Source organism: Balaenoptera physalus (genome assembly GCF_965194825.1).
Source record: "Balaenoptera physalus genome assembly, chromosome: 16".
In the NCBI taxonomy this organism is placed as follows: domain Eukaryota; kingdom Metazoa; phylum Chordata; class Mammalia; order Artiodactyla; family Balaenopteridae; genus Balaenoptera; species Balaenoptera physalus.
Genome location: NC_138898.1, coordinates 11,199,918 through 11,213,458, shown reverse-complemented (window position 1 = coordinate 11,213,458; position 13,541 = coordinate 11,199,918). Strand labels below are relative to the sequence as shown.

Genomic DNA, 13,541 nt, shown 5'->3' with positions numbered 1-13,541 from the left:
TGGCATTTCCATTCATTCATTCATTCATCCATTTATTCAACAAATAGCTGTGAGCACCTCCCATGGGCCTTGGAGTTCATCAGTAAACCATAAAGATTCCTGCCTGGTGGAGCTCATGTTGCAGGGGCGAGGGAGGGAGAGGAACAAGTAATAAATAAAACCTGCCAAGTCTACAACCCGTTCTGTGTATACACAAACTCACTGAAGCACAGCAACAACCCTATGAAATGTTTATCCCCATTTTCCAAGTGAGAAAACCAAGGCTCAGAGAGGGGAAGTCACCTGCCCAAAGTCACACAGCTAGGAAATGGCTAAGTCAGAATTTGAACCCACACCAGCCAGACTCCAGCAACCAAGTTCTTAACCTCCCCGGGAGACTGTCTACTAAGATAAAAGCCACTGGCGCTGTTCCACCAGCAGTGCATTTGGGAAGCATCACAGTGTCCCAAGTTGTGGGTGTTGGTGCTCAGGGGCTGCTAATTCCCATGAGTCCACAGGCAGGATGAGCTCTGCCCTCCCTTCCAGCAACCTCCAAATGGGGAAGGCCAAGTACACAGTCACTCTCTGGCCAGAGCCGGTGGGAACAGGACGTCCTGGACCTCTTGCCCTGGCCAGGCCCAGAGAGCTATTTTGGGGCACGTTTATTGATGGGACATGGGTGCCCAGCTGGACTCTTGATACAAGAGGAAGGCCGCAGCTGGCCTAGGATGGCTCTGCTCCTCCACGCCCTGCACTGCCGTGGGGCAGCCATCATCTGTGTCCTCTCCACACCCCCGGCCCAGGGTGCAGCCTGAGCTGGCTGGCTCCAGGAAAGGCAGGCGTCCCTACTGGAGTGGAGGGGTACTGGGGGTCACCTGGGTTATTGTTTACCAGAATTCTGGAGCCTGATTCGATTCACAGGAGGCAGAACCCAGAATGAATACAGAATGAATATAGAAATGGGTTATGAGGTCAGATGCAGGTTCAAATCCCAGCTGTGTCCCCTGAGACAACTTACCTTGGGAAAGCCAGGTCAACTCTCTGAGGCTTAGTTTCCCTGTCTGTAATACGGAGTCAATAATAATCCTCAATCACAGGGAGGGAATGAGGCTTAAATGAGGTAGTGTGAACTGCTCAAAGCCTGGCATACAGAAAGTGCTCAATAATTAATAACTTTGCAAATAATGATTGACAGCTGACATTGACTGGGAGTTTGGCATGAGCTAGGCACTGGGCTAAATTATTGATCTGTTTTATCTCATTTCATCCCCCAGCAATTCCAGGAGACTGGTGAGTGACACTATTACAGGTGCCGCTATTATCCCTTTGTACAGATAAGGAAACCGAGACTCAGAAAGATAAGACCTGCCTAAGATCACACTGCAAATATGTGGCAGAAAAACCTGCCTTTGAACCCAGACCCCCATTTCCCCCACGCCTATACCTGAGATTGGTTACAAAAGTTCCTGTAAACACCCAAGTCCCTGCCGTGCCATGTTCGCTTCAGTCATCCCTCAGTCCGGGGAAGTGACCTCCTGGCTCTTCCACCTGATGGGAATCCAGAAACCAAAGGTTCCAGAATATTCCTTTGACCTTCCTCCCTCCCCTCAGGGTTATTTTGTTTTCCTGGTTAGTCGGCAAAATATCTCCAAGAAACTGGCTGGTTGGCAAATGTTCCAGGCTGACTTAGGGGGGCGTTTTGCTGTGTACGCTGAGGGCAGGGTGCTGGGGGGCCCAGTGGGGAGGGGAGGGCAGGGCAGGGGATCCTCCACCTGACCTGTGCAACCTCAGGCCAGAGTGGGTGCAGTGTTTCCTTCCTGAGGTGCTCTTTGTGGCCTGAACCTGCTTACACGCTTCACCCTGTGCCCTGAGGGTGCACTCCAGCCTCCTTCGGCTGAAAGAAGCAGCCCTTTGAGAGATCTGCCCTTCTGCCTTTCTAGCCTCTCTCCCACACCTGGGCCCCTCCCACACCATCCTCCGAAAAGGCTATGCTTTTCCTGCTTCCAGGCCTTTGCCCCTGCTGTGCCCTCCCCCTGGGATGCGGTTCCTCCATTCTCCACCTGCCAGATGCTTCTCCCTATCCTTCACAACTCCTTCACTGTGAGGCCTTCCCAGAAACCCCCCTCCCAACCCCCCAGCAGTATTGTCCCCCTGGCTGGGAGTTGCCACAGCAACAGAGAGACACTGCTTCCGGAACTACCTTGTGCTCCAACTGGCAAGACTCTGATGTCCAACTGGCGAGTGGATACCTCCCCGTGGGTCTCACACAGACCCCTCAAATGTCACAAAACAGAACCTCAGAATCTCCCATTTCCCCTCCTAAGACCCCAGCCCTTCCCACTAGTCTTCTCTTCTCAGTAAACGGTGCCACCTCTCACCCAGATATTCAGGACAATACCTAGAAGCCATATTTGATACCCTGTTGCTTCACCCAGACACATCCCATCCATCAGAAGTGCTGTCACCTCAGCAGCCAAATACATCCTGAATCCATATTCTTGTGCTACCTTTGTAGCCACCACCATGGTGCCGGCGGCCACCATCCTCACCTGCTGGGACTGTGACAGTGGCCTCCTCCCTAGTCTCCTGGCTTCCCAGCTTTACTCCATCACAGTAGGAGGTGCCTTTGTAAAAGATAAATTAAGTCAGGTCACACCCCTGCTCAAAACCCTCTAAAACGCCCCTTCCTCTTAGAATAAAAATCCCTGTCGTCCCCATGGCCTATAAGACCTTGTATGATCTGACCTTTGCCCACCTCCCCAACCTCATCCCTACCCCATTTCCCTCCCTCACTCTGTTCCTGCCACACTTGCCTTCTCCCTGTTCCTGAACTAGAAAGCTTGTTCCTGTCCCTAGGCAGAAACTTGCTCTTCCCTTTGCCTGAAACAAAGATATCTGTCTGTTTCATTCTGTCACTCCATTCAGGTCTCTGCTCAAATATCATCTCCTCAGAGAAGACTTCCATGACCCGCCCATATAAAATACTCCCCTCCATCACCACCTGTCCCTCGACCTACTTTATTTTCCTTCATTGTAGTTGTTGCTATCTGACATATTACGTATTATCCGTATATTTGTTTTAATCTAGTTTGCTGCTAAATGTTTGACAGGCTCTCGGCAAGTGGGTAGCCCTGATGTTTACATTTGTCAATTTCTGGGGCATAAACACTCCCACGGTGGCTGATTTCAAGCTCCCAGCATGACTTCACTGAACGTGGAGTTGAGAAGAGGTATTCAGTGACATGCCATCAGATACTATTTCCACCACAGAGTGTGGTGTATGATGCAATCTCATACAATAGATGTCAATAACCTCAAGAAATATGAAACAGTACATTAATTAGAAAGTGATGAGTTTGGAGTAGTTGTTACTTTTATTTGTATTCTAATTTATTTAATTGTAAGTTCAAATAATTTGAAAATGTTTGTGATGGCTGTGTAGAAACCAGCTTGCAGAATTCGCCAGCCAGCAGTGCAAGCCAGCTCCAGCACACCACTGAATGAATATAAGCAACATGAGGACAGGGATATTGTGCATCTTGTTTCCTGCTCTTTCCCTGGGGTCTAGAACAGTAGAAGGAGCCCATCGTAGGTGCTCAGCCCGTATGTGGTGAACATTTTATAACGCATCTGTTTGCATCAGAAAGCACAAACTGTTTGCCTCGATCAACTTGACTCTGTGGGCTGAGTCCAGCCTACAAATGGGTTTCATTTGGCTCTCGGAATGTTTTTAACATTTTTTTTTTAATTCGTTGCCAACCTTTAAAAGTCATGAGATTTTTGCATGAAACTCCACATAAACCTGGATTTGCAGCTTCCCTTGAAAATTCTGAAGCTCTGGGCACCCCGGGCCTGATTCCCACATGACAACAGAGGTCAGAGCTGAGGAGCGGCCGCCCCCTTCAGACTGGGCACGAGCTTGCCAGTTCACCGCAGTCCCCACCCCTCACTGTCACCTCCCACCAGGCCCGCTTCATTCATTTACACAACCTGCTGGCCCTGTAGATAGTCGAGTTGTAATTTCTATCTTAGCCTCCATTCTAGCACTTGTCACAGTGTCCCCGCAAGACTGAGGCCACCTCGAGGACAGGCTCTGTGAGTTAGGCCCCCTGGGGCTTCCATTCCTGCTACAGGGCCTGGCACACAGTAGGCGCATAGGTCCTGGAATTTGGTTATATGTTTGTTGTCAAACGAATCCCAAACCCTCAGCTCCCCTAACTGGGGCACGCACTCAGTCCAAGCCCCGACCAGAATGTGACAAAGAGGTTGGCCCAGGCCAGGGTTTAAAAATACCCAGGGCTGGTCAGCTGCGAGCACTCGGAGGTGTTGAAATAAACGGGCAACGTCTGGCCAGAGGCCAGCCCCCCAACTTTGCTCTGTGTAAATGTGGGCGAATGGGAGGGGCCACCAACAGCTCCTCGGGGAGGTGGGGCAGTGGGGAGATGGGGATAATAGCCCCTTCTCCCAGCGCCCTGCTTGGGAAAGGTCAGCGCTAAGTTTATAAACAGCATCGGGTGACATGACATAATTTCGCATAAAGGGTTACCGAGCAGACCGTGAACACAGGGCGTCCTCCCCTGATGTTTCCACGCCGCGGTCTCCTGGCGTCAAGAGCCGGGATGTTGCTCTCCCTGTGGTCTTCCCGCGGCCTTCAGAGCTGCTGCCTAGCCTGCTGGAACCACGGTTAAAAATAACGCTCCCAGCACAGTCCCCTGGGGGACAGCCAGCCCGGGGGCTGGACAGGGGAGGACCGAGCTCTGATTGAGGGCCCACTGGGTGCCAGCTGCTTCCGAGACATTTGCTCGCTGAGCCTCACAATGGCCTTGGGAGTGAGGGATCGTCGTCCCATTCACAGATGGGGAAACTGAGGCCGGGGAGCGATGCACTCACTGGTTCAAAGTCTCCTGCTCAGTTCGTGGCAGTGCTGGCATTCAGATCCATGAGGCTGAAGTGTCAAGAAGTCAGGAGCTCCGTGCGCCACAACTACTGAGCCTGCGCTCTAGAGCCCGCGAGCCACAACTACTGAAGCCCGCGCGCCTAGAGCCCGTGCTCCGCAACAAGAGAAGCCACCACGACGAGAAGCCCACGCGCCGCAACGAAGAGTAGCCCCTGCTCACCGCAACTAGAGAAAGCCCGCGTGCAGCAACGAAGACCCAATGCAGCCAAAAATAAATAAATAAATTTATTTAAAAAAAAAAAAAGAAGAAGTCAGGGGCTCAGTGTTTCGTTCTGCTGGGTCCCGAGTCCCTGGAACAGTATGCGGACCTCAGCAGGCAAACCTGCTCCTCCTGCTGACATTTTGGGGGTAGGGGTGGACAGGGGGATACACATTAATAGGTAAATTAAATATATTGTATTTCAGACGTGTCTCCCTAGCAACAAGTTCTAAGAAGAAAAATAAACCAGGAAAGGGGGATGGAGCACCACAGAGAGGTACAGATCTAAACACGGGAGCAGGGCCGGAGGAGGCCTCGCTGAGCAAATATTTGAGGACAGACTTGAAAGAGATGAGGGATTGGGCAATGGGGCTATGTGAAGGAAGACCATTCCCGGCAGAGGAAACAGCAAGTGCAAAGGCCCTGAGGCTGGATCGTGCCTGGCATGTGTGAGGATGATGAGGAAGCCCGTGTGGCCCGTGCAGCGTGGGAGGCAGTGGTGGGGGGCAGATAGTGCAGAGCCTTGCACATTGTAGGAAGGACTCGGGCTTTTCTCTGGGGTAGCTCGGAGCCACGGAGGGCCCTGAGCAGGTCAGCATTGTCTGACCTCGGTTCCGAAAGAATCCCCCTGACTATGTGTGGAGAAGGGACTGTCAGGGCCTGGGGGGAAGGGTGACAACCAGAGAGGAGTGACTGCAATGGTCCAGGCAAAAGATGATGGTGACCAGGCCCAGGGGCGGCCATCAGAGGTGGGGACGTGGGGGGAAGTCCATGGCCTCATATTCTAGGTCTGTTCTAAAGGTGGACAGGACACACTGCTGGGCCAGATGTGGCAGAAATCAAGAAATCAGGGATGACGCCAAGGTTTCAGGATGAGTGACCGGGAGGCTGGAGCTTCCCCGTTACGGAGACGCCCAAGCGCTCTGCTGGGCTCCCAGGAGAGGACAGATGTGGAGCAGCCTTTCCCGGGGCCATGTGGGACCTGTGCAAAGCCCTTTCCTCAGTATGGTCACCTTGCTTTCTGAAATTCTCCCCAGTTCCGATCGGGATTCTTCCCCAGCTCCCCCATTCCATCCCTGGCCCTGAGTTTCTTGTAAATTGTGCAGAAGCCCCCAGGTCCCCTCTCCCCATCGATCCGTGAAGAGCAGCAAACACTTCTATGAGCCCTCATCATGTGCCTGGCAGGATCCTAGCCTTTACATTTGTGAATTCATTTGATCATCACAACAATTCAAAGAGGTGGGGGCTATTATTACATCTACTTCATGGATGAGGAAACTAAGGCCCAGAGAGATTAAGTCACTCAAGTCTGGGATCACACAGCTAACAAGTGGCAGAGGCAGGATTTGAGCCCAGGCAGCTGACCCCAGGGCTCATGCTCTTAACTACTATACTGTCTCATGAGGCGCTCACCATTGACCATGACGAGCCAAACTGGGCTTGAAAGACTGGGGTGGGGGGAGAGGGCTTCAGCCGCCCCTCCCACATAGCAGGGACAGTTGTCATTTTCTGAGCGTCTGCCCCATGCCTAGCACTGTACCCATGCTCCCTCTATTCTTCGCATCAACTGAAGAGGTGGATAGTATGATGATTGTGCCCATTCTACATATGAGGAAACTGAGGCTCAGCATGGAGAGGAAGTGCCATGTCCAAAGTCACACAGCCAAGGCATAAGAACTCAGGGCTCTGGGCCTCCAGACCCCATTCTGTCCCCTCCTCCACACTGCCTGTGCTTGTCACCTGCTTCTTGCCCTAGTAGTGAGGGGAGTATTTTGGGGTGTGGTGGCCATGTTGAATTTCCTTCCGGCTGGCTGGCAGAGGATGAGGAAGCAGGCTGAGGATGCGGAGAGATAATTCAGGGACAGCGCAGCTCTTTGGGCTTGTGGCTTCTGTCTGATACAACCAACATTTCTGAGGCCAGCGCTGGACCAGGCTCAGGGGATACCGAGGCAGGACCATGACACTGAGCATGAGAGAAGTCAAGGTCTTATGCCTCTGATGGCATAGGAAATGGTGGGGTTGTCACAGGAGTTCAGATCAAGAGCAGCTCAGGGGAGCAGGTGCTTGTGAACCATTTGCCTTGGGCAGCCTGTTTACCTCTCCAGACCTCAGTTTCCAACTCTGTGAAATGGGTTGATAATGTCTGCATCGGAAAGCTGTTGTCAGGACTCATCTTGGGCACCAAGGGGCCTTGCTCTATCTCTAGCCAACTGCCACTGTCTTTTAGGACAGGAAGAGCACAGGACCCAGAAGATCAGAGATATTCTGGGAGACACTGAACCTGCTGGACATATGGAAAAAAAAACATGAAATGTTTTGGACACTTGCTTCACCTGTGAGGTGAATGCTTTCCATCTACTTTACACATACATAGAAGCTCTCCACCCCCTGGTGAGGTGAGTACTAAGATCATCTTCCCTGAACAGGTAAGAAAACTGACACCCAGTTATGTTATGAGACTGAACCAGGATCACAGAGCTGGGAAGGGATGAAGCAGGGATTCAAACATGACTCACTCTGCCCCCTTAGCTTTACCTTGTCCGTCGCAAGCCTGAAATCATAACAGTTTAGATTTTTCTTGAGCACTTATTATGTGCCGTGCACTATTCCAAGCACTTTACATGTATTAACCAATATTAATCTTGACCTCTGATGGATGAGACAGGTGCTGCTTTCTTCCCATTTTACACACGAAGAAAGAGCTTAAGTAATTTACACAAGGTCACAGAGCTAGTGATTTGTAAAGCCCGGATTCAAACTCAGGCAGTCTGGCTCCACATTCCTTGGTCTTACACTGCAAGGCTCCACTTGAGAGGGTTAGCACAGTGCCTGGCACACAGTAAGTGCTTAATAAATTGTTAAACCTTTGAAAAGGATATAGCGATAAGCAGGGCTTTCCTATTCTAGACCACACTGAGGTCTCGCTTGAGAATTCACTGTTCCCTTATTTCCACCCCTCCCTGTTGGTCCCGCTCACCAGAGGAGAAACTGCCCGTGGGCCATTTTCCCCGTCTCTCCTTCCCTCTGGGAAAATTCTGTGCGGCATCCATGGGGTCATGGGGCTGCTGGCCACAGGGCTGGCTAGAACCCGAGTTTGGCCAGGTTATCAAGTTTCGTGGTCAGCCACCTTCGCCCCTGACCAGAGCAGTCTTTCCAAAACAGAACATTCAGTCACCGCCTGTCCCTGTGCTCAGCTGTCCTTGTGCCCCTGGCCTCACTTCCTGCCCACCCTTCGGGGTTTTTTTTCCCAGTATCCTTGTCTCTTACTGACATCTCATGAAGATGACCAGAGCAGACAAGAGAGAGTCAGAGAAAGAGAAGCTGAGAGGCCTAGAGAGACAGTGAGAGAATCAGAGAGACTTGTCAGGTACTGACAGATAAAGACAGAGACAGATCATGAGAGAGACAAAGAGGAGGCACAGACAGAGATGAAGAGACAAAGACAGAGAGAGAAGGAGACAAAGAGAGACAGAGATGGAGAGACAGAGGGAGCCCCGCAGATACCCTCTGCCTTCCTGCATCCACAGCCTTAGGTCTCCTTCCAATGGATCTCGACCTTCTCCCAAGGCTACTGCATCTTCTCTCGCCACACCCCACCGCCTCCTAAGCCCAGCAGGTCACCAGAGACTCCCCACCTGCCCCTCCCCCACCCCATGCACAATCCCTACCTAACTCCGGCTCATGCCCTTCCTCCAGGAAGCCCTCCCGGCTCCCTCTACGTACCCCAGCTGCATTTACCTCACTATGCTGTTGCTGTCCATTTATTGGTGTGTCTCCTCCACTGGAATGTCAGCTCCTTGCGGGCAGGAACTCGGTCTATCTTGCTCATCCCGCACCCCTGCACTCAGCACAGTGTCTGACACAGTAGGTGCTCAATGTATATTGGCCGAAAAAAGTACTAAACCAGCTGCTTTTGCTTCACCTTGGAGAAGCCTTCCCTGGTGGTGCTTATCACTATTTCATTGTGTGATTTTTTTGATTCAGGGTCTGTGTCCCCTCTGGCCACAGGAAAGCAGAGTCTGGGTTTGTTATGTTCACCTTTGTTTCTCCAGTGCCTGGAACAGTGCCTGGAACAGAGTAGGTGCTCAAATATTGGTGGAATCAATGAATATGCAAATGGTTTAATCACTAGCTACCTGGAAGTTTTGAATCTTATGTTTTAGTCCATTTGAATCCAGCTCAACGTCTCCCCATTAACGTTCAGATCAAACCCTGAGTCCTTCCTAAGGCCTGCGAGGCTCTGAGAGATCTGGCCCCAGCCACCATCTATCTCCAGCCTTGCTTCTGTCCTTCCCACTCTCCCCTCCCACTGGCACCCGTGTCACCGTTCCCCAGGGCACCATACATGGTAGACATTCTCAGACACCCCGTCCACACCCCACCATATGCCATGCCAGCAGAGTTGTTTTGCTTTTTCTGTGAGCGAGACTGCTTAGAAAATGGAGCACATTTGTACAAACAACCTCAATGTCACCAATAGACCTTGGTCACTGTGGGACAGTCTCCAAGGTTCGGCCAGCCAGCTGCCCAGGGCCTTGTCCTGAGACAGGGTTTGAGTCCTAGCCTCAAAAGGGCTGCCTGGGTGGGAGGGAGTGCCCTGGGGGCCCCGTGGGGATCCTGGGGAGGGGGGCTAACTGAGCAGACCCCCTCCCATCCTTCGGGCTCAGACCAAGCCCCACCTCCTCCAGAAATCTCCCTTGGCCACCTTCCTTGCCTCCATGGACCCCTGCTCTCACCCTAATTGCAGCTCATGTCTGCCGATCACTCTGCTGAAATTCTCTATTGGACTATTTCCTCCATTGGGCTGTGTTCCAAGTGGTTACGGCCAAGTCTTTTATATCTTGGTGTCCCCAGAGCCCAGGTCCGGCATGTGGGAGGCATCAGCGAACACATGCTGAATGAACAAAATGACTATTGAATGAGCACTTCCTGCCTTGGTTCATATTTACTTCTGTCTCTATCACTAGGATGGGAGCCCAAGACCTCGTGTCCTTTATCTTTGTTCTCCAGGGTCTAACACTGCTTGACACCTAAGAGGCAGCATGGAACATATGTGGAAAAAATGAATGAACGAGCCCTTCCTATACCATCCATCATATCTGTCGCTCCCGTTGAACAGGTACCAAGTCTTAGTTGTCTCTGAGTCTAGCACAGGGCTTGGCACCAAGGAGATACTTGGTATGTATATGTTGGATAGATGGATGGTTGGATGGATGGGTGGATGATGTTTGAATTCATGGGTCAATGGAGAAGTGAACGGAAGGTTGGACAGAGTGAATAGGACAGGTGGATAGAAGTGTGGGTGGATGGATTGGTGGGTGAAAGGATGGCTGGATGGATAATACTTGAATTTATGGATCAGTGGAGGAACAAACGGAAGGTTGGATAAAGTGAATAGGCCAGGTGGATGGAAGTGTGTGTGGGTGGACTGACGGCAGATCGGTAAATGGATAGATGGAAGGCCGTACAGTTAAGTACTACAGTCCAGGCTGAGAATGTGGGAAATATTGCTTTTCACCCCCCACATCGCAAAGCCATCATTTTAGAAGAACTAAATGAGGTCAAAGAATGAGTCAGCTAGAGTTTTCATGGGAGGGACATTTAGGAGGAAAATGTGTGAGAAGGAATGGCCTCTGAGCCGCTGTAATTCTCAAGCAAAACCCTGTAAGTTGGCTGTGCTTTCTTGCAGTGTTGACGTGGTATTTATTGAGGGCTTACCATATGTAGCGCCCTGGGTTTCATCTGGAAGTAGCAAGAAGTTTTCGACGCGGACCCTGACCCCAGGGTGCTCAGAGTCAGGCAGAGAGTCAGACACACGGTGCTACATCTTCAATGGGTCTTCTTCTTGCAAGGGGGGTGTAATCCAAAGAGCAAAGGGTTTGGAGATAAACAGTGGGTTTACATCCCGATTCCTTTTCTGTGTGACCTCAAGCAAGCTGCTTGACCTCTCCGAACCCAGATTTGCTCATCCTGCTTTGTAGGGCTGTTGTGAGCCCGTGCTTATGAAAGTGCAGAGCCCAGGCCTGGATTACAGTGTGTGATTGAAAAACACTGAGGTGGGCCTCAGTGTGGGACACTTTTCCCTGCCTTCCTCTCAATGCAATGCAACCCTCCCGCAGTGAGGGCCATAAACCAGTGAAGAGCTCAGTTGAGGGATCCAGTATTCCTGGATTCAAATTCTGCCTTCCTCACACTCCCCCACTGCTTGGTTTCAGACAAGCCCCTTGCCCTCTCTGAACCTCAATTCCCACAGCTACCTCCAAGACCTCCTTGCTGTTTCCCAAGCACAGGTGTCATGCCCGCACCCAAGCTGCAAGAGAGGCTAAGAAAGTGAGTTTTCTTGTGTCTGCCTTGGGGAGGTTTGGGCTCCCACCACACAGATCTGCCCTGAGACACAGTGCAGGGTAGAGAGGGGGTCTGGAAGGACAAGCAGAAGACGTCAGCTTCTCAGTCCATCTTTAAGAGGAGCTCCATCCCATGCTGTTTACATATGACTTTACATATTTATTCATTTATTATCTAGTCTATTCTCCCAACACTGATATTGTCAGTTCTGTGAGGGGAGGCTTTTTATCTTGATCACTTCTGTGTCCTCAGGGACAAAAGTTCAGCCAGGCATACAGTTTGTGTTAAATAAATGTGTTGAATAAACGGATGGATAGAAGATTGGATGGATGATTGGGTAGATGATTGGAGGGATGATGGATGAATGGATAGATAACTAGCCAGGCACAACAGAATTAATTAAAGAGCTTAAACACACACACACACACACACACATGTGCCTAAGCCATGCTCCAAAAATAAAAACTAACACTTAACATGTGCTTACTGTGTACCAAGCCCCATGCTCAGCCTGTGACATAGAACGTGTCACTGTATCCTCATGGCCACCCTCTGAGGGAGTAATTAACACTACCCTTTTATCAGAGGACAATCCTGAGGCTCAGAGAGGTAAAGTCACTGACCCCAGGTCACATAGCCAGAAAGCGGAGGAGCCAAGATTCAAGTTAAGATGTGTTTGATTCCACAACCAAGCTTGACCTGACCGGGCCAGCAGGGGCACGTGGGGATCTGGGGTTTTTTAATCCCCAGGTGATTCTGATGTACAGTCAGGCCAAGGACCCCTAGGCCAGAGCAGCAAGGTCTAGGAAGAGCGTGCCGGCTCTGGGGCCAGCTGATCTGGCTCCTGTTCTGCCTCTCAGCTTGTTTCCTCATCTCTGATGTGGAGCTGATGGCAGTGCCTACCTCGGGGGGTTTCAGGTGGATGGAACGAGCTAAGCAGAGCACCCACGGGGTAGGAAGCACTGGGGAGATGCCGTGCAGGTGGTGCTGTATCAGCAGTCACAGCTGCGTCATCACTGCCCTGGGGGCCGGGGGCCCTCCTGCTCCTTCTCCCAGCTCCCCTGGGTGCAGACACATTCCAACCTCCTAGTCTAGAGCCTGAGATAAGATGAAGAAGACCTCTCAGGGGCATTCAGGAGGCTACAGTATATGAAAGTGCAGAGCAGGGCTGCTGTAGCGACTCTATGCCCAGAGACACGTCCTGCAGAAGCACACGTGTCCACAGGCATGTGACCCCGCTGACCGCTACTGTGCAGTTCATGACAGCAAAAGCCAGGAAACAAGCTCGATGATGGTAACAGCTGATGCGTGTTGAGAGCAGGGTTTCTCATTCAGAACTATTGACATTTGGGGCTGGGTATTCTTTGCAGAGGGAATCTGTCCTGTGCATTGTAGAACGATAGCAGCATCCCTGGCCTCTACCCACTAGATACCAGTAGCTTCTTCCCTCCCCCAGTTGTAAAGGTCTCCAGACATTGCCAGATGTCCCCCGGGGGGACACACTCACTGCTGAGAACCTCTGTGGAGAGCTTGCTCCGTGCAGATCCCTGCTGCTTGTGCTTTGCGGGAGCCGCTTCCTCTTAGCCCTCATCACATCCAGAGGCGGATGCTGTTCTTCCTTCCCCTGCACAGATGCAGAAACGGGGAGGTTGGTGGTTTGTCCAAGGTCATGGAGCTGGCATTTCAGCACAGCTGTGACTTGAACCTGTGATAAGTCCCAGGTCCCTCTTCTTCTAGTTGCTTTTTGTGGGTTCCTTGGATTTCTCTCCATTCATAATCATGTTGTCTGTGACTAGAGATCATTTCATTTCTTCTTTCCCCATCTGGCTGCCTTGGCACATTCGAAGAAAGAGCTTGTGTGGCATGAATTATAGCTCAAGTAGACTCTATAATCTGCACAGGGATTCTTTCTTTCGGGAAATTAAGTTTGCTCAATTATCAACTTTTGGAAAATACAGGATAAAAAGAAAAAAGGACATTTCTTATACCCACAAAGGCTAACTTTCTAGCAGTTTTGTCCTTCCAGTAGCTTTCTCTGTTTTGAAATTTTGTTACACAGTT

The 13,541-nt window shown here is 51.1% G+C and overlaps 1 long non-coding RNA gene across 1 annotated transcript in view; it reads left to right on the top strand.

Annotated features, from left to right (window-relative positions):
• The window catches only part of LOC309645429, a 28,115-nt gene extending 15,705 nt beyond the window's left edge, over positions 1-12,410 (top strand). The window contains exons 2-3 of the long non-coding RNA XR_014254884.1: positions 4,835-7,531; positions 10,146-12,410. This is a non-coding gene — a long non-coding RNA (uncharacterized lncRNA). The remainder of the gene's footprint in view (positions 1-4,834; positions 7,532-10,145) is intronic.
• The last annotated feature ends 1,131 nt before the right edge of the window (positions 12,411-13,541 follow it).